This window comes from Canis lupus, chromosome 9 (assembly GCF_011100685.1).
Source record: "Canis lupus familiaris isolate Mischka breed German Shepherd chromosome 9, alternate assembly UU_Cfam_GSD_1.0, whole genome shotgun sequence".
Lineage (NCBI taxonomy): Eukaryota > Metazoa > Chordata > Mammalia > Carnivora > Canidae > Canis > Canis lupus.
Window position 1 is genome coordinate 8,763,287 of NC_049230.1, and position 25,146 is coordinate 8,788,432.

The 25,146-nt window shown below is 44.7% G+C and overlaps 1 long non-coding RNA gene across 8 annotated transcripts in view; it reads left to right on the forward strand.

The window, feature by feature from the left end:
• The first annotated feature begins 939 nt into the window (after positions 1 to 939).
• The window catches only part of LOC119873235, a 49,511-nt gene continuing 25,304 nt past the window's right edge, over positions 940 to 25,146 (forward strand). For 3 of the 8 annotated variants that reach the window (XR_005364237.1, XR_005364242.1, XR_005364236.1), the window contains exons 1-5: positions 940 to 1,100; positions 1,327 to 1,575; positions 11,354 to 11,468; positions 13,689 to 13,996; positions 21,261 to 21,854. This is a non-coding gene — a long non-coding RNA (uncharacterized LOC119873235). Of the gene's footprint in view, positions 1,101 to 1,326; positions 1,576 to 10,797; positions 10,951 to 11,353; positions 11,756 to 13,688; positions 13,997 to 15,869; positions 17,357 to 21,260; positions 21,855 to 22,597; positions 22,813 to 25,146 lie in introns of all 8 variants that reach the window. The other 5 variants (XR_005364240.1, XR_005364238.1, XR_005364241.1 and 2 more) reach the window with 5 other exon arrangements.

A 25,146-nucleotide genomic window follows, 5' to 3' on the forward strand; every position in this document is an offset into this window, starting at 1 on the left:
CTAGAATAGCTACTAGGAACAACAGGTTTTGTCCTCATTTCTCTGAGTCCTGTGTGTCCCATTTGGTCTGTAACATTTTTTTACTCCTTAGAAACTGGTTGGCTTAAGCTTCTTGCTCTGATTAAAGTTTCATGTTGACTGGCATTTTGTTGTTGTTGTTGTGGTTCAAATATATGTGGGCCTCAGTGTGTATCATCTGAAGACAAGATTATGATTTAGAGGGAGAATCTTGTTCCATGTGTATTCACACAGCATATAGGATTAATATATTTTGTGCCCAACAAAGGCGCAAACTCTTCCTATTTTTCCTCTCACTCTCCTGCTCTCTGGATTATTCTTCAAATAAACCTGTGTACTCCTTCTGGGAAATTTCTATCAAGAGTCTAAAGGAGGGCAACCCGGGTGGCTCAGCGGTTTAGAGCCTGACATTGGCCCAGAGCCTGATCCTGGAGACCTGGGATCCAGTCCCACGTCGGGCTCCCTGCATGGAGCCTGCTTCTCCCCCTGCCTGTGTCTCAGCCTCTCCCTCTCTCTCTCTGTGTGTCTCTCAGGAATAAATAAATAAAATATTTTTTTAAAAAAAAGAGTCTAAAGGAACCTGGTAACCGCTGCAGTGGAATAAAGTATTATTTCCCAAAATACGTTTCATGGAACACTGATCCCCTGTGAACTGGTATTTCATGTTCCACCTGATAACACCTTCTAGGACCCATGTTCTTAGGGAAGTAATTTGGGAAATATTGGAGTGATGCAATGTTCTGAAGAAACACACAGGTAGCATTGACAAATGTTGCCTTGGAATATTGGAGGTTTCCCAAAAGAGGCGACACTTGATCCTTTTTTGATCCTTTTTTTTTTAAGATTTATTTACTTATTTATTTATTTGTTTATTTATTTATTTATTTATTTATTTATTATAGACATAGAGAGAGAGAGAGAGGCAGAGACACAGGAGGAGGGAGAAGCAGGCTCCATGCCGGGAGCCCGACGTGGGACTCGATCCCAGGACTCCAGGATTGTGCCCTGGGCCAAAGGCAGGCGCTAAACCGCTGAGCCACCCAGGGATATCTGTGACACTTGATCCTGATCCTGAAGACTTGGTAAGAACTCAACTAGGAGCTCAACTAGGGGAAGAGGCTAATGGCATACTAGACTAGATTATGTTGAAGAATGGACAACTCAAAGAACTTGGTATGTTTGGGACTTTGGAATCTCCATAATGGAAGGTACCCATGAGTGAGGGCTGGAGAGAAGTGAGGAGGGGTTTGGACCAGAGCTTGAAATGTCTTCAATACCGTGCTGGATTTCTTCTGTTTGTCTCTCCAGGTAGCTCTTTACCCTTGTCCACCATGTTCTTGGAAGGTCATTAGTGGGTCTTTTTGCCCTTCATCTTCTTATTGGATTCCCCCAGCACAGAACTCTGGCAGGAAACTGAAAGAAGGGAGAAGAGTGAGGTCAAAGCATTTGCTTTGTTGGCTCCTTCCACAAGAAGTCATCTGGGATTGGCTGCTTCCCCCAGCTGAGGGTCATTGGGACTCTAAACCTGGCCAAGTCAACTTGTCCTTTAAGGATCAGGTAACTTTTGCCTTTTCTCATCCCAGACCTCGTTATTGGATATATTAATAAAGAAGCATATAGGGGATCCCTGGATGGCTCAGTGGTTTGGCACCTGCCTTTGGTCCAGGGCGCGATCCTGGAGTCCTGGGATCGAGTCCCACGTCAGGCTCCCGGCATGGAGCCCGCTTCTCCCTCCTCCTGTGTCTCTGCCTCTCTCTCAATCTCTGTGTCTATCATGAATAAATAAATAAATAAATCTTTAAAAAAATAAAGAAGCATATATGTCATATAAGACAATTTTGTTTTCTAAGGACTTGGATAGCCATATTTTGATATAATTTATTTTTTTAATAATCCTATGTGTTTCAAGTTATACATTTAAACATACAAGTCTAGGGGCATCTGGGTGGCTCGGTTGGTTGAGCATCTGACTCTTGATTTCGGCTCAGGTCATGATTTCAGGGTCGTGAGATCGAGCTCCATGTGGAGCACTGAGTCAGGCTCTCCTCTCGGTGGGGAGTCTGCTTGAGATTCTCTCTCTTCCCCTTCCTCTGCCCTTTTCCCACTCATGCTCTCTCTCCCTCTCTGTGTCTCTAAAATAAATAATAAATTTAAAAATAAACATACAAGTCTATAGGCTTTAACCAATTTCCAAAAGGTTTCATAGCACACAAATTATTAAGAATCTCTATTCATTCATTAACAGTCATTCAAGAAAATACAGCAATGGCTGGGTCTCAGAGATGTATCTCTCCAGAAAACAACAACAACAAAAATAACCCCACAGGTTACTTTACAGAAGTCCTGGATAATTTCTTTTTCATAATTTTTCTGGACTAAATTCTTGGCGTTTGGTGTGTTGACTCGACTTAAATGATCATAAATATTTGATCTGATTCTGTTTTTTTTTCTCGAATTCTTTGTGTTTCGTAAATGAATATCCAATTTAACATTTGACTTTCAGCGTGAAGAGCAAAACTTGTCATCATTGGCCTTATTTTAATTTTTATTATGTAAACCTCTCAGAAGTAACTCACAACTCACTGTCTCATAACTCACTTCTGAAACATCCAATGAGAAACTGCCAAGTTCTTCACGGTTGTTTGTTTTGGTCCCAATACGCTGTCCATGCCCTGGTTGAGTATCTCGCCAAATTTCCTCCAATTTATTGCAAAACCCATTGGCAAAACAATGAGGAAACATGTTTGGGGCCAGTTTTAGGCAACTGATGGTGCCGTCTTCCCTCACCCCCACTTCCCACTAATCCGTCAAGTTTCTTCCAGATCTAGCCATTCTTCATGGGATTGTAACATCTTGGCATGACTCCAAATATGAAAGAAACACCGTCTTTCTACCCTCACCCTGTTTGTCCCCTCCCCTCTTTTCCCTACCCTTTCCTCAATAGAGACACCCCTCAACGCTTAACATCTCCCAGCAGGGAGGATGGTCAACCTGGCATTGCAATATCCAGAAAAAATCTTAAGTTGAAAACAGGTGATTGTGCTCTTATCAATAAAGGAAATTGTAGATCTCAACCTCTTCCTGTCAAGGTGTGAGTTTTTCACAAAGCAGCAAATCTGGAATGTTTCCTGTGTGGTTGATGTAGGTGGGAGGAGCTGTCTTGTAGAGACTATTGAGACCAAAACCAGTGTCTTTACAGCCCGTTGATATTAAAAGTAGTTTTGAGCAGATGATGGTGTCTTTCTAACATAAACCTTGAAGCTCCTTCACATGGACTCTTTATAGCTCTGCTGTATTTGTAAAATTGAACTCCCACTTAGGGTCTGAAAACTAGAAGCTAAAAAAGGTTATGTGACTTGTTTAAGATTATTCAGGCAATTAGTATCCAATCCATAGTGAAAATATTTTCTCTATTAGACTCTGCTGCCATTTTGTGTTTAAGACTATGTTGGGTTGGGGCACCCGGCTGATTTAGTGGTTGAGCATCTGCCTTTGGCTTGGGTCGTGATCCCGGGGTTCTGGGATTTAGTCCTGCATCAGGCTCCCTAGTAGGACACTGCTTCCCCCTCTGCCTATGTCTCTGCTTCTCTCTCTCTGGGTCTCTCATGAATAAATAAAATCTTAAAAAAAAAATGTTGATTCTCAGATTTCTCCCCGGGCAACAGGCATAAAGAATCTTGGGATATTGTATTTGTTAAGAATAGGGTAGGAAAACAGAAGCCACATGCGGAATTTCAACAAATAGGAAAACACAAGATGACAATAGGGTTGTGGAGCCTAAGAAGAGCTCAGAGGGAGGGCCCAGAGGAACTGGGGCTTAAACTCCTGAGACGGAAGTTCTGTATGGCTGCTGATGGCATCTGAGGAGCTTGGAGGAAAGGCCTGTGGGGTAGTACTTCAGACTCCTGAGGAAAGAGTAGTGCTGCCCTGCTGAAGTTTGTCTCTCTGGAAGAGCTCCTTAGACTGACTCTGGGAGGTGGAGCCTGCATCAATGGCTGGTGTGAAGTGGCGTCGGCAGGAATAGCAGGTGGAAAGGGTGAGAGCAATGCATTGTCCATTCTCCTGCCCTCAATCTCTCTCCAGTGTCCCTACTGACAGAACCTATTAACAGGCAGCTAGCAAAGACGAAATATCCTTCGCAGAGTTCCTTTAGCATCAGAAGCAGAGTATAGTTTTAGAGCTAGGGGACAATGGCTTACTACCTCGCACAGGTATGTAGGACACTTTCAGAATACCAGAGGATGCATCTGTCACCAGTAGGGACATTTGGTATCAGGAAGAGGCTGACTTAATGGGAAGTCTCCCGGTCATGTAGGTATGGCCTAGAGCCGGCATGTGAGTCACTGGGACCTCACAACTCCTGGGCCCTCTCTCTTGTTTGCACAGTCCTGTTGCTTGGGGCGGAGAGAGTGGGGTTGGTGTGGGAAGAGCGAGACTGCGGCATGCCAAGCTGTGGGCGGTGGTGCCAGTGTCCCTTGTCCAGCCATCCAGGTACTAGAAACTCCACCACAGTCAGAACTGGGCTTCCTGGGCTGAGCTGCCTTCTGGGGTCTGGCAGAGAAGAAACTAACAGACTATCTGAAGGGCCACGCCAACATCATTTTCATGAGAAATCGGTGTATTGGTCTAGAGAGGCATCTGCACCTGCTTGTGGTTCAGGTTTCTGGAATTCTAAGGAGTAGAGAGAAACTTGGTAATATAAATCTACAGATTCTTGTGCTTATCAAATAATCCTGAAATGTCTAGTAGATGCTGCCCCAACATGCTAGATAAATTAGATAAAGATGAACCTGCTTTTAAGGGAGTTCCAAGATTAACTCTTTGTGTTAATCTAGTTATTTTATTTTATTATTATTTTTTTTTCTGGCAGAGTGGGAACAGAGTTGAGGCAAGGTAACTTAATGATGGCACATCGGAGAGCGCTTTAGGGAGAAGATAGGACCTGGGTCTTGACCCAAGAATGGACACTCGGTGGGAGGGCAAGGGAGAAAGAAGAAGCACCATGAACAGAGGCCCAGAAGTGTAGAACAGTCTGATGCACATGAGGAAGTGGGAGGGATGATAGCATGAGAAGCTCAGAGTCTCCACTAACGCAGCAACTTCAACCTCTTTCTCTGCTCAAACATGCCACCAGCTAGCAGCCTGACTGGTTTGGGCTTCACCTTCTGCTCACCTCTGATGAGAGCAATAATCATCACTATCCCAGAGAGCGACCAAAGAAAGAGAAAACACAGCCGATTTGGAAGATACATCATGGGGGTAATTAACTCTTGGATACTTGAGAGAGGGCAGCCACGGGGAGAACCTTGATTTACTTATGGAGACCGATCCCAATGCCTTTGGCATCTGCCTTTCTCTAGAACCAGTCCATTTTTCCATGTGGCTTTCCAAGATAAAAAGGACATTTCGGGACCTTTGTGTCCAGGGCATTTTGGGGGTTCTTCACATTTTAGAGAGGAAGGATCCACAACATCTGGGTGTGCACGTCCCTCTGAATGAGCTGGCCACTGGAATCTGTCACTTCCTGGAAGCAGTCCTGATTTAAACTAACAGTAGCCTCCTCTCAGCCTCCCTCCTCCACACAACCTTTGGCTTCCATCTGACCAGCCTTGACACCCAGTGTCTAAACACTGATAAAATTGATTCCACTAAGTGTGGGAAAGTCCTAGAGCATCGATTATTTCCGCCTCTTCACCCCCCATGCCCTGGTATTAGCACTCTCCCAGAAAGTACCTTGCTTGTTTGGTTGGAGGAGGTCAAAGCCCTCGTGAAGAATGAGTGGAATTCCACAGGACCAGGCCAGTCTTGATAAATGACAGCAGGGGATGGTATGGGGAGGGGAAAGGATCTGGAAGTGGGGAGATCTGATTGGCTGGATAGTAGTCAACTGCGGCTTTCACTTGTCCCACCAGTCTGTCTGGTACTCTTAGAGTGACCGAAGCCTTGCCATTATAAATACTTGAAGTTAAAAAAACAAGGATCTATGGAATATGTTTCCTCTTGTCAAGTTAAAATACTTTAAAAATATCTTCGAGAGTGTTATTGTTATACCTCAGAAAACTAGAACCACACAAACAGGATTGGTTGTCATTGCTTTGGGGCTTCTTTTTATTTTGACACTATTTTTTCCTTCTTGCAGTGAAGCTGATCAGTCCATTTTTGGCTGTGAGTATCCTATTGTCCTCTGTCCTGGGCTCTGCCATTAAGTAGCTCATGAGCTTCCCCCTCAACTTGCTGTCAAACGAGGGTTTGGTTGGTGGTCATTTGTGCTCTTTCCAGCTTTGACTTTTATGGCCTCTAAGGACCAGGTACCTTGCTGAGTCTGCAGAATAGACCTAGACAGGTTCTAACTTTAGATGAGCCTTCTGCAAAGTGGTACCAGGATGAGACCAGAGAGTCCTCACGCGGTCTTTTATATCTCCTCAAACACGGCCAGGGATCACAGTGGCAACATACCATGGAGAACCATGGAGAGGTTTTTGGTTACTCTGCCATGGGTAGGCTAAGATGTTCCCTGTGAAGAAGATAACTGCCCATACTATCAGGCAGTTAGACACAGAGATGATGCCTTGGTTACTAATGTTATTCAGATCTCCTAGTTAGGATCACAGGTGCAGAGAGCTCCTGAGGTTTTGGCCAGTGGTCTTCCTTAAAGACCTCTCCCAGTCATGAGAAATGACTTTTTATTATTTCAGCCGCTGCATAGACCAAGAACGGGCATACATTTCTGTTGGCTCTGGGTTTAAAATCAATGAGGGACTCTGGTATATAAGATTAAATAGGATAGGATTGTAGATATATATATATATATATATATATATATATATAAAACTTACAACCAACAAGCTGAGTGGCTGTGGAGTAAAAGGAAGCACCTCTTTTTATCAAAGCTGACTTCAAAAAGATGTCTGTTCCCCATTTTCTGGTCAATCCCATCTCTCTTCACAAATGTGGAAAGAGAGAAGGAGGCCACTGAGAGGCTCCCCAAAGATATGATAACTAGGTGAGGAGACCCTAGAACAGAAGGAGCCCTGATGACCACTTCATCCGTCCCTCTGCTTGGAAGCTCCAAAACTGGGGTCATCCAAGATGCAACTATGAATTATGCAATTTTCAATGTTACTGTCCATAATCTACTCCCCTCCACAATTCACATTCCTGTTGGTGCCTTCTTTTCTTCTGGACACTTCCCCCTCTTCCCTGAGCAAAATTCTGGCTACGTTGGATCCTCACGTCTATGGGAGAATGCAATCTAATTGCTTATTCATGACCAATGTCAACAACTCCTTGTGCTATCATTAGCAACTCTACTAACATTTTTATTTATTTATTTTTAAAGATTTTATTTATTCATGAGAGGCACAGAGAGAGGCAGAGACACAGGAAGAGGGAGAAGCAAGCTCCATGCAAAGAGCCCGATGTGGAACTCGATCCCAGGATTCCAGGATCACACCCTGGGCCAATGTCAGGCGCTAAACCACTGAGCCATGAGGGATCCCCACTACTAACATTTTTAAATGGAGTTCTTGAGGAAAAAAATAATGCTTAGTCCACTTTTCCAATGGTGGAGCACTAGGTGTGATATCACCTGTAGGAAGAAAATGTTTTTGACTATGGGCATCTCTCATCAGTCTTCAAGCTGTTGTGCATAGGCAATCATCTACTCAATAGCCAACTTCTTGCTGATAATATTCTGAACAACCTATTATACATATTATATAATATTATATATCTTTCTTGGAAACACTCCTGAATATTTAGCAAAATGGAATACTCTAGATAACATCATTATATGTGCTTCACTTCAAACTCTTGAGTATAATGAAAAAGTAACCCATCTGAATTATCTCAGAATATTCATGATTTATAGCTGCTAAACTGCAAACCAGTTAAGTCCCTGGCATTAAACATGATTTACTTTTAGGCGTGCCTTATTAGCACTTCTAGAGTCCCAGACCACAGATGAGGCATGGGTGAGCTGTTCCTCTGGCTCCTGAATTTAACAGAAGGAAAGAAGGTGGCACCTTCCTGATCAGGGAAAGAAGAGTCGAATGAAGCTAGAGAGCCTACCCACCTCCGCCTTTCCCTCTAATTTCTTAAGGATAAGGCTGGGCCTGGGCTTCTCAGTGATGAACCACAGTCTGTTTTCATCTCCTCAGGCTTCCACACACCTTTTATGACTCTGTTTTAGAGAAAGAAAGCCGCCCTTCAAAGGCTTGGCTCTACCAAATTTTCCTACCATATGTTCTTATTAAAATGTTTATGACACTCTTTATCTTAGGATTATGGATGTGAGGACTGCCATCAATTCACAAAACACACTGCAAACTATAACTTACCACCAAGGTTTTTTTTTTTTTTTTTTTTAATATGGGAGTAACACATATATAATTTTAATCATTTTTAAAGCCAGTCCCAAAGTATTCTCAATATCAAAGAATGTTAGCAGGTCCCTGCCCTTTTCAGGCTGGGAAAACACGGAGTATATATTGGTTGATGCTGGGGGTTACACTCCTAGTGATATTGTTTGTCATAAGAACATACTGAGTATATTCTAAGGCTGATAGCAGCAGAGTAGTTACTGACACCACTTAGATATTTTTCAATTGTCTGTCATCTGTCATTATTAGACAAATATGGCCTCTATGATTCCTTTGATATTGGTATTTTAGCCAAGCAGTAATGAGTGGTGTGCTCATATATTAGCATTGAAAACACACGGTAAATACGCTATTTCCATTAAATATTTGGACTGATTATTGAAGATATTCCACTCGTACCTTGGAATATTTCCAAATAATTTTGGAAAACATTAGAAATTCCGGTCATGATCCCACCACCCATTTATAACTGAGCTTTTTGATATACATGTGGATACATTAGCATTTAACTGTATCACATACATGCACACTTACAAAGGAGTAAATTATAGACGTATTTTGGTAATTCTGTTACATATATGATTTTCTATACTTTGATTCATTTTTATACCCTGAGTGTTATCTCCATCAGTGCAGAATTCTTTATATAAACGGTTTTTAAGGGTCTGGTGGTAAAACATTATGTGGGTACAGCATAATGGTACTCATAGCAGTTACACAAGAAAACTGGTTTCAATTTTTCACTCTTACAGACAATGCTACGATGAGCATCGTTGTCCCAATCCTCTAGACTTTGTGAGGATGAAATGAGATGATCTATGTAAAATTTCTAATAAAATAGTGGTAAACATTCAAAACATTATTCTTTCCACCAGTGTCTCCCTGACATCTACTTTTCTGTTTCTCCATCTTTAATGCATTTCTTCCCCCCGAAGAATAAGGCCCTAGAATTGTAGCTATTTGGTTCAAGTATTACACATTTTTTAAGATCTCAATATGGATCATTAAGTTACGTTGCAGAAAATTTATACCAATTTTTCATCCACATTCAGTGTTGTTATTTGAATCCAGTTTCTGATTGGTTTGTGCAACTTCATTATACTCCTCTCGAGGCTCAGGTCATGTTAAAATACAAGAGGGTGGGGAGCAGGACATGCTCTGGAGTCAATTATCACTGACCAGGAAGGCGTGTGAGCACATTGCCATGTCAAATCCTTGCCCACTTCTAGCTTTATCCAGTTAAAACCACCAGAGGATCAGCCCGGCTGGTTCCTGAACCAATCTTGATAAGCTAGAGGTAATTTAGAAGTTCCATCTACTCTAGGGGTCAAGAATTAGGTTCATTGTGTGTGGTGAGACCCAAACACCTTCCTGTCCACCAAACCCATTTTATTCCCCTTACTTATTCGGTCCCTAAAATTGAACCTTTGCTCCCCAAATTCCTGACTTATACTTCACTCCTTCCTTATAATGGAAACCCTGTCCTAAACCCTAGTCTACTTGGCTGGGGGCTTGAGCCACTGTCTGGTTCCTGCCAATCCCTTACCCCTGGGGAAATGCAGTCTGTTTCCAACTGCATGGGCCACGTGGAAACACCCTGCTGTCATTCTGTCACATTGACTTAAAAATGTTTGCTCCTCTCTTCCACCTACTAGGGCCAACCTCCTGGAGCAATTGCTGTCTTCCAGATCAAGATAAAATTTTCCATTCCTTTCTGGAGTTTTGATCACCTCTCATCCCAAAGCACTGGCTCCGGGGCTAAGGTGACCCCACCATTCCTAGCATCCTTTTTGCATCATTGGCCAATGCCGCCAAGTTCTGAGCCTGCTCATGGCCAAGCCAGCTCACAAAACAACACCTTCTGATATGCTTCTAGCGATTTCATGGCTATGAGGAGTAGCAGCAGCTGGCAGGAAACATGCTAAATAGACCTGGCTCCTATGGGAATCACAGAGTTAAGCATTCCCACCCGTTAGGCCATCTTTCACATTTGATTGATTTTTTTCGATTGGTTGTTTGCCTGACCTGATCAGAGAGTTTGGGCAGCAGTTTCTGTTGACACTTTATTTCACTTTGGGTAAAGTTTAAACATGACTTATCGCAACCCTGACACATCTAGAAGGCCATGTTTTGCCCCCCTACCTCTTTCAGTTATGAGAACATAGGGTATCAAGTCATTTTTTTTTATACATAGGAAGCAAGTTCATTGCTTTGGATCTTTTTGGAGAAAAGTCTTAGAAATTCCAGACTGTTAGACTATTAGACTATTCTTCTCTTTTGCTCTAGAGTTTAAAACTTTCATATAGAAGTCAAAACCCTCCATTTCTTGGAGAAATGGCGCTATGAGGTCGCAAGTCCCAGGACCAAGACTTCTATGTGTCTCTTTTTTTCTTTCCAGGGAACTGGCTAAACGTCTGGAGCTGAAGTTGTAAGGATCATAGTATCCCTGAGTCTCAAGTCTAGACTGATAAAAGTTTTTAAAGGTTCTCTGGTTCAACCTTTTGCTTAATGTGGAAATGCACTCTACAATATTCCTGCATGGGAATCACAGGTCTCTGTCCTTGTCTGGCATTCTCCATTTGGGGCTTATTCTCATAATAAAAACATCTTTCTTGTACTAACTGGGAAACTACCTCCAATTTTCATTCACTCCATATTTGCTCAGTACCTACAATGTGCCAGGTATGCTGCTCAGCCCATGGAATAGAAAGCTGAGTAAAGTCCGGGATTTGCCTTGAAGGGGTTCAGAATGGAGCAATGAAAATGATCACAGAGTATGATGCCCAAAGTTCATGGGAGCAAAGGTGGAAGAGCACTTAGTTCTGCTAGCGGGGTGGAAGGTGATGATGTGACCTCAGAACAGAGCCTTGAGGGTGCATTGAGTAGTAAGGAAAAGACAATCATCACTCTCCCAGCTAGAATCGTCCATCCATATCTCCTGCTTTCTGTTACAGGTGTGTTATGGGATGTATGATTCTGGAAAGCTGGCCTGGAGCGAGATTGATGTGGACCTTGGATTCTCTGCCAGGGGTTTTGAACTTTTTGCTGCTGAGAAGAGGAGCCATTAAAGTGAGGAATGTTTGGGCGTCAGCAGTATAACTTCTGACTGAACGGGAGAGCCAAGAGTTTGGGGCTGAGGCAGCGCTGAATTCAATAAATATTTGGAGGCTGGGTCACAGAACTTAGCGACCATTGTAGCTGGAGGGTGACAGAGAACGTTGTCCCGAATTCTGCAGCACCCTGAACACAGTTCTGCTTCCCTAGGAGTCTTCCCTTCTCCAGCACTCCATTGGTTTACCACATACCGCATGCTTTCTGGAAACTTTAACATCCTCGTCACCTCTTCAAACACAGAGGTTTGCTGGGGCCCCTCTTAAATGTGGTCCCCTGAGTCAAACACATACACCCAAAGATAGCCCACCAGGGGAGAATATAGTACCTTTTTAAGCAAACAGGATTCTTCCCTTGTTAATTCCACATTCTGTCCTCACCTCCCCTCATGCTTGGGAGAGCACCCCTCCCCTCACTAAGTCTCTGTCTGTTCATCAACATGATCTATTAAATAGGGCACATCACCACTTAAGGGAAAAGTGGATAAAAATAATTTTTCAACATTCACTTGTTCATTCTGTAAGATTTTCTATATTTATAAGCATTTCTGGTAAATATAAGCATTGCAATAAATACCTACTATGTGCTAGGCACCCCCATTGGGCCCATGGGATATCGTGATGGAAAAATATCAGAATTTGCCTTTAATGAGTTCGGTCTAAATATCAAAAAAAGATGTCTAAAGCAAGTTTTCTACTGACAAGTAGCTTACAGTCTCAAAGGCAAGAAACGACAGTCATCCATACTTTCATTCATGTTGTACTAATAGGTGGCGTGCAGTGGATGCTTCTTCTGGGCAGGTGTCCTTCCAGGGGTTGACATGAATTAGCTCACTTAGTTCTCATAAAACACTAGGAGGCAGGTAGATATGCTTACTCACCTTCCTATTTTATAGAGGAGGAAACTGAAGCATGGCCATTCGAAGTCACCCAACTAAGTGGACTCAGAAGGCAAACATAAGAATTTTGCTTTCCAACTCTGCATCCTTTACCAGTAGCTTGCATAATCTCTTGCAAATAAGGCTAAAAGAGAAAAATGCCATGAAAGAGAAAGAGTAGACTTTTCCTGTGCCTGGAAAGAGCAGTCCGTTTTGATCCCCTTGTAAATGATTCATCCCTGGTGTGGGCTTCTTGTGGGCTAGTTTCTGCGTGTGGGTGAGGAGGGCATCACTGCTTTCCCTTATGCATCTATCTGCTGCCACCTGTATTTACAGCGGGAGAGCTCACACCCCACTGAACGGTGGTGTTAAAGTGATAATGTTTTATGCTTTGGCTTTCAGCAGGTGACAATAAAAAAAATCAATGGTTTATAATTACAGGTCCTTGAAGTTTAGTGTTGCCGCAGACTGTAATGAAAATTCATTTGTAGTATGACAACCACAGATTAGCAATTTCTCTCTCCCCAAATAGCAGGGTGGTTTCTTATGTTGCTGGTTTGCTACCTCTTACAGAAGGGATTGGATCATGTGCCAGGTTGTCCCAATGAATAATTGCCTGGTTTTATTATATGGGATAAATCAATCACATAGACTTTGTGCGTTGGCTTAATGAGGTTAGATCAGCAAGCACCGAGCTTGGGAAACAGTTGTTGTCAAGAGCCTCTGAGCACTAACAGACGGCCCTGGAAGGGCTGAATTTGGGGTGAATACTCAACAGTTGGCCTGAAGGTGCATGGTACGAATCTGAGGTTTTGTTTGGGAGTTGCCTTTTAAGAGGGCAGGGGTTCTAAAATACATCGAACCTGCAGAAAGCATTTGTACATTAGTAGATCAGTAACTAAAAAAGCAAAACAAAATAAAAACAAAAATAAATTTAAAAAACAGCCTCTGCCCCCATGCACCCCTAACTGGTAGCTCTTGTCACTTCCTCACACAGTGATGGCTTTATTTGGGGAGGGGGGATAGAAGGAGAATGGATTATAAAACACCACAATGGCTTTCCAGGGGGAAGCATGTTGCTTCTCTCCGGCTAACACGGGTTGGGGAGGGGGTGGTGTAAGGAGGTGGTCAGTAACCCTTTGGATTTCCAAGCTCCCAGATGTTGCAAGAGCCCAGATGCTTGCATTGTTTGAGCTAGGGTCATGACGGTGGAAAGGCGTTGCAATTTCCTTCTGCCCTTTGTACACCGGCTGATCTCTAGGTGAGATTCCTCTGAACACCTCTTGGGTATTTGCCAACAGGGACAAATTGAAGATCATTAAGAACTTCTTCTCCCTCCGATGAGTCCTTCTGCCTCAATGTGCCATGAGGCTATCGTATTTGCCTCCCTCTGTGTGCACAGTTGATGAGCATATCACACAGTAGAGGCTAAAGTGGCCACAAGAGGCTGCGTTGAGGTTGCTGGAGAAGAGAGAAGCACACGGCCAGAGAGAAGGTTCATGGGATGTCCACTATTTAGATGCCTGAATTCAGAGTTAGCCATGTCTTGGCTCTTGGCAATTCCTAAGGAAATTCTGGATGACGACCCTTGGAAGACTTTCTGGCCCAGGTAATGCATTTCATGTTCTCCTTCATGTTTCTTCTTTGCCCTTCTCATGAGTAGACTTAGATTTATACACACACACAAAAAAGTTTCAGTTCTCAGCTCAGAAGATAGAAATTTCTTGACGTCTGAGCAGAAGGGGGATCACTGAGACTCAAGAAAGCACTTCATGACCGGGGTCATGATGGTGTATCGATCAGCGCTGGCTGTTTTCTATCAGTCAGGGTGGCATGGGTGGTAACAAACAGCCCCCAGATATTTTTTTAACCCTTTTGTGTAAAATAAAACACAGATAATGCAACCCCCGAGAAACAGTATTTATCGCCTTATTATAAGGCTAACACCCTTGTAACAGGTACTCAAGTTTGGAAACGGAGCTCAGATGCCCTGTCCCTTGGCTCCCTCCCAAACTAACCATCTTCTTCACCTTTCTGTAAAAAGCCCCAAATCGTAATGGGTGAAAACAATTAGAGTTTATTGTTTACTCATGCTACATATCTATTGCCAGAAGCTGAGAGCGTTGCTCCCTTGTCATTGTATCCATATTCTGGGACCCACATTGACAGAACTCTCCAGAACATTGCCAGTAAGCACAGCAGAGGGAACAGTGCCTTCTGGGGAGACACACGTTGGCCCAGCCCTGAGAGTGAGAAACATGACTTTTGTTCACAACTCTTTGGCCAGAGCTGGTCCTGAGGCTCCCAGGAAATGTAATCCCAACATGGAGCTGCTTGGAGAGGGCTGGGGTGGGGGATGGTGGTGGGAGGAGTGGTGGGGGTGGGAGCGGAGGGGGGGGTGGGAAGTAGGGGTGGGGGGGAGTTCTTGGCAAACAGCACAAAAAAGTCTACCACAGATGTGGATTCAGACTCTGGGTTCAAACGTTGGTTCTACTGGTGGCTAAGTTGAGTGTTCTGGACAAGTAACTTTTTAAAAACTGTTAACCTCATTTATAAAATTTATAGAGTTCTGAGAAGTAATGCTTTACAGCCTTAGGACAGTGCCTGGCAATTGTAATCTTTCCCGAGGGCTTACTATGAGGACTGTCTAAACATCCCCTATTCAGGTAGATGTTCAAGATTGGGAGTGACTTCTTCCAACCGCTGTCTGAGACAGGGTGGGGGAGTGGATCGGATGACTCGAGTGGTCTGAGTTGCTCTAACGCCGCGTGTAAACACAAAGCAACAGAGCTGGGCCCATTTTGGGAAGCACCTTGGAGGCTTTCTGTTTCCTACCCCAGACCTATCAGTTTGAGGAGGGGGCGGAGGGAGAGACAAGACTTCCTCATTGCTAGATCCCTTTGGGGTTTCCAGTGTGTTGTTATTGCTTCAGGATGTTGGTCTTTCTTTCTCCCCTCTTTTGGATGACAAGAAAGTGATTCACGTCCAGGGGAGGGATCCCATCCCCTCTCTCACTGACAGCGAAACTGTCAAAAAGCCCATCCCTATAAACACTAACCTGGCAAAGGAGACCAAGCCTCCATATGGAAAGTCGAAGTAAGGGATCTGGCAGGGAGTCGCAAAGATGGTTTGAATCAGAGGCAGAGACAGCCCATGGATACTGGGGTGGGGGCTTGGGGCCGTCTGCGCCCTCGTGCCAAGATGACTGGGAAGCTGGGCCAGTGAGTTTCCATCCGTTGGGGAAGGCAGGCCCTGTCTGCACTGGAAGCCAGATCATGGCAGGTCTCTGGTTTAAATTCGGCTCATCGGAGGGTCCTCCGAGCTAATTGGGAAGGAGTCAGGCTGTGTTTTCTTTCCCGCTTAATAACAAGGGGGAATTGCTTACAGCTCTGGACTTTATTAGGGGGGAATTTGACATTGTTTTGTTGGACAGAGGTTTCGTCCAGGGAGCTAATCTCTCACACCTGTTTGGCTTTGTTCAGGAGCCAAGGGGTCCTGGCCTGTTCGCTATTGGTTGCTGCATAGACGGATGTAAGGGGAAGAAGGGAAGGGACCAGAAAGAGAGGATGGGGTTTTCTTCCTCACTCCTCACTCCAAAAAAAAAAAAAAAGAAGAAGAAGAAAAGAAAGAAAGAAAGAAATCTAGTGCTGCAGATGATACAAATGCCAGCGACAGAGTTAAGAAATATGACATTTGCATGTGGAGTAGGCCCCTCCAACAGCACCAGTGCCCTGAGTATGTCGTAAGCATCGCTGTCTGCACAGCAGTCAGAATTCCTGCCCTTTTGGGAATTCACATACTGGTCATCCCAAGAAAACACAGAACTGCCTCTCCTGATTCCTGGAAGCCGGGTCCCGGGGGGGGACCTCCAGGAACTGCTCTTGGCTCCTTGCCCGCGCATTGTCTTTCACTGGACTACCTTCCACCATTGCAGGCTGCTTCACGAGCCCGGGGAGCCTTGCCCTTTATCCTCTGGGGGAAACTTTATGCTCATCAGCACTGCTAGAGCTGCTGTCAGTGGAACCTGAAGAGAACACGTGTGGGCATATGTGGGAGAAAGGGTGAGCGTAGGGCAAACGGGGCACTCGTGGTTCCTGGCTGCACGCACTCCCTCTTCTTGTTGCAAGAAATGCTGGCGGAGGCGAGTCTGTCCATGCTGGAGCAAGAGGCTGGCTGAATGGCCCGGGGAAAAATAAAAGTGTGCTGACCCTCATGGACAGAAGAGGGGCATTCTGCACAGGGGTCAACAGCTCCATCTCTTGATTGAGGTATCTGGGTTTGAACCTGAGCCAGGTCCAGTTACACGATGCATGGGGCTTTAATGAGACCACGACCTCCATTCTGGCACCTGCTGGGAATCTGGATTGGGCTGTGTGAGAGGCCCCCCTCTGCCCCCCAGATGGGAATGACTGGGCCTTCCTTGCTGGAGAAATACAGGGCATGCACTTGACCTAGTCTCTCTGTGCACGTGCCACGGTTGCAAAAGTTGATGACCGAACACAAGTTTTCCTTGTCTACCTGCTGCTCTAGGTGGTGGGCAGTGGTCAGGGAGAGGGGTGGCAAGGGGGAAGACAGGCAGACCCAGAGCATCAAGGATGGGAAGCAGGTGGACAAGAACCCATCCCAAGACAGGACCATATGTGAGCAAGCCCCTACACGCGCTCCATCTGACTTTACTTACGGAACACAAATTCAAAGATAGAATTATTAAGAACTTTAAAACAAGCGCCTGTAGGACATTACACTCCGAGCAAGGGCCCTTAGAATCCCCCCGGATGATTGCACTGGTTGCCCACCCGGGAAGCCAGCCCTGCTCTCCGCTTCACCCCTTTGTAAGCCGTAAAAGCTTGGGAATGTTACTTAACCTCTGTAAGCGTGACTTTCTCCATCTACAAAGTCGTGATGATGAAGGTACCCATGTCAAAGGGATGATGAAACATTTCTGGATTTGCCTGCTTGCTTTTCTACGGTACGATATAGGATTGAAACTTTATTTTTGTCCGTCCGGTTCACTGAGGGGCTCCGCTCTCTCCTTCTGCCTTTTTGTGGCCAATGGCAGAAAATTCCAGGGGTATTTAGCCAAGCTTAAGGAGGAGACCCACAATATAGAAGCTGGGGCCCTCTGCCCTCTAGTATACACACACACACACACACACACACACAGGCACACAGATAGACACACATACACAGACACACATGCACACACATGCACACACACTGCCTTCATCAACATTAGATGCTAATGTGGATTTTTCTTTAGATGCTTCAAGGAGACAAGGGTTCTTTGGTGGTGCTGTAAGGGTCCCCAGGAGCAGACAGGAGTTGTAACTATAGCTGGCCACCCACCTCTCACTATCTCCATTCAACCGCAGAAATTGCTTTTCAGTCTGAACTATATTTTGCTGTTTCATATAGGATTTTGCTTGAAGAAATTAAAAGGGTTTGACTTGTCTAAAAAAAAAAAAAAAAGGGAAAACCAGCATACAAATCAGTGGGGCCTGTGGGCCTGGACTGTGCTATAGCTATTAGTCCACTGAGTTTGATTCTCTGGCAGGGTGGATGCTGACCTGGAGAGGCTACGCATGAGCCAAGCCAGCTGACAGATCAAAACCAGGGCTCTGACATCATAGGTTCCATGCCCAAGGAGTCAGGAAGCGTGATTGAGCTTGGCTATAGGACCTTCCCAAGTGCCTTCTCTTCCCACTGCGTCGCCTCCTTGCCTACACTCAGGTCTAAAAAGGATGGGACTTTCCAGAAGCTCGGCTCCAAAGTGGGTTATTTTGATCCCCTCTTGAGAAACACTGGGCTAGGAGTCAGAAGATCTGTGTTCCACCTTTATGTTAGTCACCCTCAGTTGTGTGAGGACTTTGGTAAAGTAAAGAAGCTTTACAAGCCTCAATATGTTCTTCTGTAAAATGGGATTGCTCTGTCTTGCCTTTATCACAGAGCCCTCATGAAGCTCTTGTGATGGACTTTGTGCAAAAGTCCTTTTGGAAACTGTAAAATACTATCCAGATGTACAGAAATTTTAAGAGTGACTCTTGCCTCCGTTGCCTGTTCTTTGAAGAGCCTTATTCTCGGCAGCTCTGAATAAAGAGTAGGGAAGATAAGAATAGCTCATACTGGGACGACTGGGTGGCTCAGCGGTTGAGCGTCTGCCTTTGGCTCAGGGTGCGATCCTGGAGTGCTGGGATCGAGTCCCACATCGGGCTCCCTGCATGGAACCTGCTTCTCCCTCTGCCTGTGTCTCTGCCTCTCTTTCTCTGTGTCTCTCATGAATAAATAAATAAAATCTTAAAAAAAATAAAAAGAATAGTTCATACGGCATCATCTTTCTACCAATAGTCTTCTTTCAGTGTTTTGTGACCTACCTCTATTAAGCCAAAGCCATGCGATGAACCAAACACATATACGTGTTACATGTACCCTTGTGCACGTATGCCTATACATCTATGTAACATTGTCATCCTATAAATCATTCAAATTACCCCCTTTCCTTACAGGCAGTTACGCTATGGGACAGCGGTGTGTTGGTAAATGTTTAACAACCAGCTCTCTGAAGAAAATGTGCTTGTGTTTGTAGGTACACGAGGAGATGAGGAATCTTTCTGACATAAAGGATGTGTTGCACACGATTTGAAAATAATCATAAAATACGGAAAACCATGTACGGCAAATTCCATATAGTTCATTGATTCTTGAAAAACATACCACCGGCTTTTCTTCTCGCAGTTGACGAAACAGCCTATACTCTTTCCATCATGAATGCTGCTTGATTTTTCATTTTTGTTAAGGAATAAGATGAAGGAATGAAGACATTTTGGGGGGCCTCATTCTTAGTCGATGGTATAGGTGATTTTTTCCCCGAATCAGAGAATAGTTTTGAATACTGAAAGAATATTTCATAAGTGTGTGTGTGTGCGTCTCTCTCTCTCTCTCTATTCCTCACAATGTAACCTCTATGGATGCGATAGACTTTAATGTGTGAAATATTTTCTTCATCACTCTCCAGTCTAGACAATTACAAAACCGTAAATCAAATCCTGATTGGTAGCGCTTTTAGATTTCCATGGTGTTAATGTTGCCACCATGGCCAGTTTCAAGCTACAAATGTGACATCACCGAACACAGAGTAGGAAAGAAATGGGCAGTGGCCAGCATCCCACGGTATTTCCACCCTATAGACGCAACAGACGTAAATAACCTCAAGACCATAGATAATAGTGAGACTTTGTTAAATAGTGAGCAAGTGATAGCTTATTTAGCTTGGTTTTTAAATATAATTTATTTAATTGTAAGTTTATAGAATTTCACTTTTAATAGTGGCTGTGTTTAATAACTGGCTCACAAAACTCTTGTAAATGGAACAATCAGCCCCTGTGAGTGGGCATGAGTCGGCTCCAGCATACCACCGCATGTTTGTTTTCTTTTATCCCTTGTGAATCTGCGATTTTTCAACGTTCGAAAAGAGTTATTCAGTACCTATATGTGTTCGATGCTGGGATTTAGGCCTGGGGTACAGGCCCGGTTCTCATGGAGCTTACAGTCTCTTTGAGAACCAGAAAAGTAAAGCTGTGATTGAGAGTTTTCCAAGTGAGGGTTGGGGTTTTGATGACAAGACAGACAAATCCTGTTTGGTCCAAGTGCATAGTTGTCTCACCTTTCTTTCCTGGTTACCTTCTAGGCCTGGCCCTTTCTCTCATTTCTCTCATTTCTCTCAGTGCAGTTTTCTGGCTAAAAATTCTTCCTCTTAATGAAGGACCTTGACCCAGGATCATGGAGCTCGGGGCCACCGGGAGGCCATCCCTAAGTCTGAAGTCATATAACTGGCCTGCCACCCACCCCATTTAGAAGAGAGGTCCTCTAAACACCTGTGATTTGTTTAGAGCGCAGTGAAGTCCACACCCCCGCCACACACACACACACACACACACACACACACACTCCCTGTACCATCAGAACTTATTTGCAAGGCCTCCACCCTCTTCCATGGGCAAGTGCAAATTTTGAGATCCCGAGCAGAAATCAATACAGAAGTAAAAACTTGAAAATGCCCACTTACCCTTTGTTAAGAACAAAATAGGGTTCATGTCGAAAGGGTTTCCTCATTTTGTAGATTCCCTTCAAATCAGGGGCTTTCCAAGCAGTGGCTCTACCTCTGCTTGTGTGACAAGGTGGCAGGGCTCTGAGATTATTGATCGTGTGTTGTCTGGGACTGGATGCCTGTGTGTGTATGCACACATACACTCACACCCCCACACACCCACATCCACCCCCCCCACACACATACACGAAGAGAAAAAAATTCTCCATGTATGAGCAGAGCCCGTTCGTGGGTAAAGCCTAGCAGTGCATTCTCTGTCATTGTTTGCAATAGCTCCCAGAATGGGGTGGAAACTTTAATCATGTCACTGCTTTATTTCCAGCTTCTGTTATCTTTTGAACTCCTCTCAGGTGGGGGGGGGGGGGGGGAGGGGGATGGGTTCCCCAGCAGCCTGGGCTTTTTCTAAAGAGCCTTTGTCTCCCTGCCCAGGTATTAAGTTGGTGGCGCAACAATCATAGGTACATTTGGTTCACTCCCCGCCCCCTGCCCCCCCCACCCCACCAAGGGCCGTCCTGGGTCTGAATGTGGGCCTGTGTTCTCCTGGTCCACCGTCCCCAGCCCTGCATAGAACTGAAAAAGAATGGGCCGCAGGAATGCACCCAGAACAGAGCCAAATTGTTCAAGCTGCGTGAAGAAGAAAGAAAAAACGAGTTGGGGGGGGGGGGTGGCGGTGGTGCTGGTTGAGGGAAGAAGAAAAGATTTCCTTGTTGGTTCGATTTCTCTGGAGATATTTGGAGGATAACACAGCAATTTTTTTTTTTTCTTTTAGGAGGGGCACCCGAGAGCAAAAAACGAGAGAGCCGAGTTTTATCGGCCAGGCGGCCCGTGCTTAAAGGTGACATTCGAGAGAACAATCGCTAGGTTGTTTGGTCACCTTTGCTGGTATGAATGAAGCTTAAGAAAAGCTGTCTTTGGATTGCTACTAATAGTCATCTTCATCATGCCTGCTCTCCCTCTCTCTCTCCCTCTCCCTCGCCCTCTCTCTCTCTCTCTCTCTCTCTTTCTCGGTTCCCTTATGAAATAAAGGCACACAGGTAATAAACAAAGCACTATAAAAGATCAGATTGACGTGTTCTGTGGCTCATTCAATGTCAGGAGCAAGCCTCCTGCGCTCCGCTGCTAGTGCTTGCGGCACCAAAAGCTGGGCCAGGACCGAGGGATGGTGGTGGGATGAGGCTAGACCCCCTTCACCCATCCTGGAACCTTGCTGAATTCATCAGGGCCATGGCCTGGGTCCGCTAACCCACACCTGACGCCCGAGGGACAAAGGACAAGATGGCAGGGTAGAGACCCTTGGATTTGCTCCTTTTGGATTTTTGGATTCGGACCTGACTTTCTTTGTCAATCCTCATGCCCGATCCAGGTGAGTAGCTGCCTGGGTTGAAAAGCTGTTGTTCAGTTGAATCTGACTCCCCCGCCCTCAACTTCGAGGGTGATTCAGTTGTGACTCTTACTTTTTTTCCTCTTTTTTTGTCACGGGTTAGGTCCTAGTGGGGCAATCCCCCAGCAGACCCCTCTCTGGCCACCTGCTGTGTGAGAGGCAGGCCAGACTCCGCAGGGATTGTAGCCACGTGTAGCAATGAGCTGGGTGGGCTCATCTGGTTTGGGAGGACAGTCAACCATGGGTGGATGAAGAGAAGTGTGAGGGGTTCTTCTCCCGACAGGCAAGCTTTCTTGCCATTAGTCTTCTCACTCCTGGCCGGGCCTCTGCCTTCGGCTTTCAGCTTCTCGTAATTCCCCTGTGCTTTCCATTTGCAAGATTCACCATAAATGCACAAGGGACCTGTGGGCCCTGTCTGGTTTCAAAGACAAGAAGCTTAGGTGAGTGAACAGTGGGCACCAGCTGTGGATCTGGTTTCTTCCAGTGAGTTGGTACCCAGAGCTCCTTCTAGAAAGTTCATCCACACGCAGGTGCTGGTGAGCTGGGCTCCTATAGGCTGGGCCCCTGAGCAGACGAGTCACTGAAGGTGAAAGGGGGTACCCCAGGGTTTGGGGGCTCTGCTATTCTTTGCGCTGCTATCTGTTCTTCTTTTCCTGGATCACAAGCACCATTACTGAGAATATAACCTCGTAATCGACCCAAATGAAACTATTTCAATTTTGCAGAGACAGGAATATGAGATTGAAGTGGTGCGTGCGTGTGTTGGTGTGCGGACGAGCACAACTGACTGTGACGTGCATCCTTCAAAGACCTGCTTTACGAAGCCACGAAAATGCCTGTAGTGCATACAGACAGCGTGATTACATCAGGGACTTAGATCTATGCATCCTAAAGGGAAAATCATCCTAACATCTATGCACTCGCTTCGATCTTCTCATTAGTGAGTAATGCCAAAGAGTGGTTCAGTATATGCAGCTTATAAGATTAGTCAGGTTATACAATATGTTTAGGCTCAGGATTTTTTTAAAGGTTTTATTTATTTTAAAGAATTTTATTCATTATTTGCTATATAGAGAGAAAGAACACAGAGGGAGGAGCAGACTGAGAAGGAGAAGAGGCTCCCCACTGAGCAGGGAGACTGATGCCGGGCTCAATCCCAGGACCCTGGGATCATGACCTGAGCCGAAGGCAGATGCTTAACCAACTAAGCCACCCAGGTGCCCTTTGGCTCAGGATTTTGGATACTTCCCAAATGGCCCACTTATTGTTATTATTAATTTTATTTACTTTTTATTATATTTTATTATTATTATATATTACTATTTATTTTTAGTCCCCATTTTGGGACTCAGCTTTGAAAATGATTCAGCGGGGCTTATCTTCCAATTATTACAAAGGGAGGATTTCTGGAATTTAATGAAAACCTGAAACCTCCCAGATAAGAAAGACGCTGCTTCTGTGTGTGTGTGTGTGTGTGTGTGTGTGTGTTCATGTATGCGTGAAAACATACACTATGGAAGTTGTATACAAACACTGGTGTAGTGCTGGTTCCATTTAGGTGTGTGTACAGAACTATGAAATAGTCATTGGGGAAAATATTGAGTCGTTGTAACTTGGTTATTTAGACTCAGGCTCTAGATCTTTCAACAGAGTTTTTTTTCCCCGAGAGCGTTCTGGGGCAAAGACGTGGTGTTAATTCGTAGGAACGGGGTTATATGTAATACCTCTTTTATGTATTTCATAGACATGCCCAAAGTTTAACATGTCTTGGTCTGCTCTATAATGAATAATAGATGCTTGAAAGCTTTCCCAATTTGTCATCACATAGAAAATTTCCTCTTTGTTTGCTCAGCGTTGAGACTTTTTTGTCTGTACCTGTGTTTTCCAAATGGCACTGGTTTCTCGGGATGCAACAGGGCTTTGAATAAGGCTGCTCTAAGAGAACCCCACAAAATGCCTGGCCTTCACCGGTGCCTGGAACATAGCAGGGGTTCAGTAATCTCTTGAAGAATAAAGGAATGATTGGATAGTGTCTGGGCGGCCGGCGATGAGTGTTCACCTCTGTATTTATTTACACACATAAGTACTCTCTTGAGTAGAATATTCAGAGTCATTGGACCAGCTGTCTTTGAACTCAGCCAACATATTCTTTTCTTGGTGTCTCATTTACCGTATCTGTAACTTAAATGCAATCCCTCAATTGCTTTGGTGTTAGGTAAATATGTCACCAACCTTCCTGTCCTTAGAATTTTCTTCTTTGTATAGCTCTCATCATTATCCATATTTATTCAAGATATATTATGGATTTGGGGCACCCAGGTGGCTCAGTGGTTGAGCGTCTGCCTTCAGCTCAGGTCGTGGTCTTGGCGTCCTAGGATCGAGTCCTGAATCGGGCTCCCCACACGGATCCTGCTTCTCCCTCTGCTTATGTCTCTCCCTCTCTCTCTGTGTCTCTCATGAACAAATAAATAAAATATTTAAAAAAGGAAAAAAAAGACATATTATGGATTTTATTGCTATATATCATATAGATGTCAATATGGGCTAGCACAAGAGCTCCCTTTCTCTCAGATGAGAGTTTAAAATATGTATGCAGTGTAAGTACGTGTACACCAAGTCCTCAAACAGAATTTAATTTCCTTTCCCAATATATACTCATTACTCCAGGTGGGAGACTAGAGCGGCCAGCAGGATATGGTACAGGGGTCAAATATTGTTATTCACATAAGGTGAAAGAGGGAGAGAGCACATCATTCTGGAGAGTTCTACAAAGAACACTAACCGCAAGTCACAATCTACAGCTGTGTTCTAATAAGCACAATGTTGGGTGAAGCCGTTGCCAATGATGTCTGGCCCTGGACATCTGCCTTCACAGACTTATGGGGGCATGGGGACCCAGGGCTCAGACATGTGCATTATTCACTGTTTCTTTCTCTGCTTATTAGCCTTGTGGGTAAGGGCAGCATTAAGCAATGGCCCAGCAGCCTTCAAGAACAACGCGGCAAAATGCAGGAGAACACACAGTCTTGTGTTTGGGGCTTTAAGAGGCTCTGAGGTGACTTGGTGCTTGGGAGGATTTGAGAACAGATTGGCTTATAGCCATTACTGTTGGCTAATAATTGCACTAATCTTTTAGAGGGAGGTTTTGTGTGTGTGCATGTTCCCCCTTCCCTCCATCCCCAAGTCAGGGAACAATGGGGGACTTGTGTTTCTGGACTATTCCATGGAATAGGTCAGGGAACTTCCACTGCGTGCATAAGATCTGCCATGGATG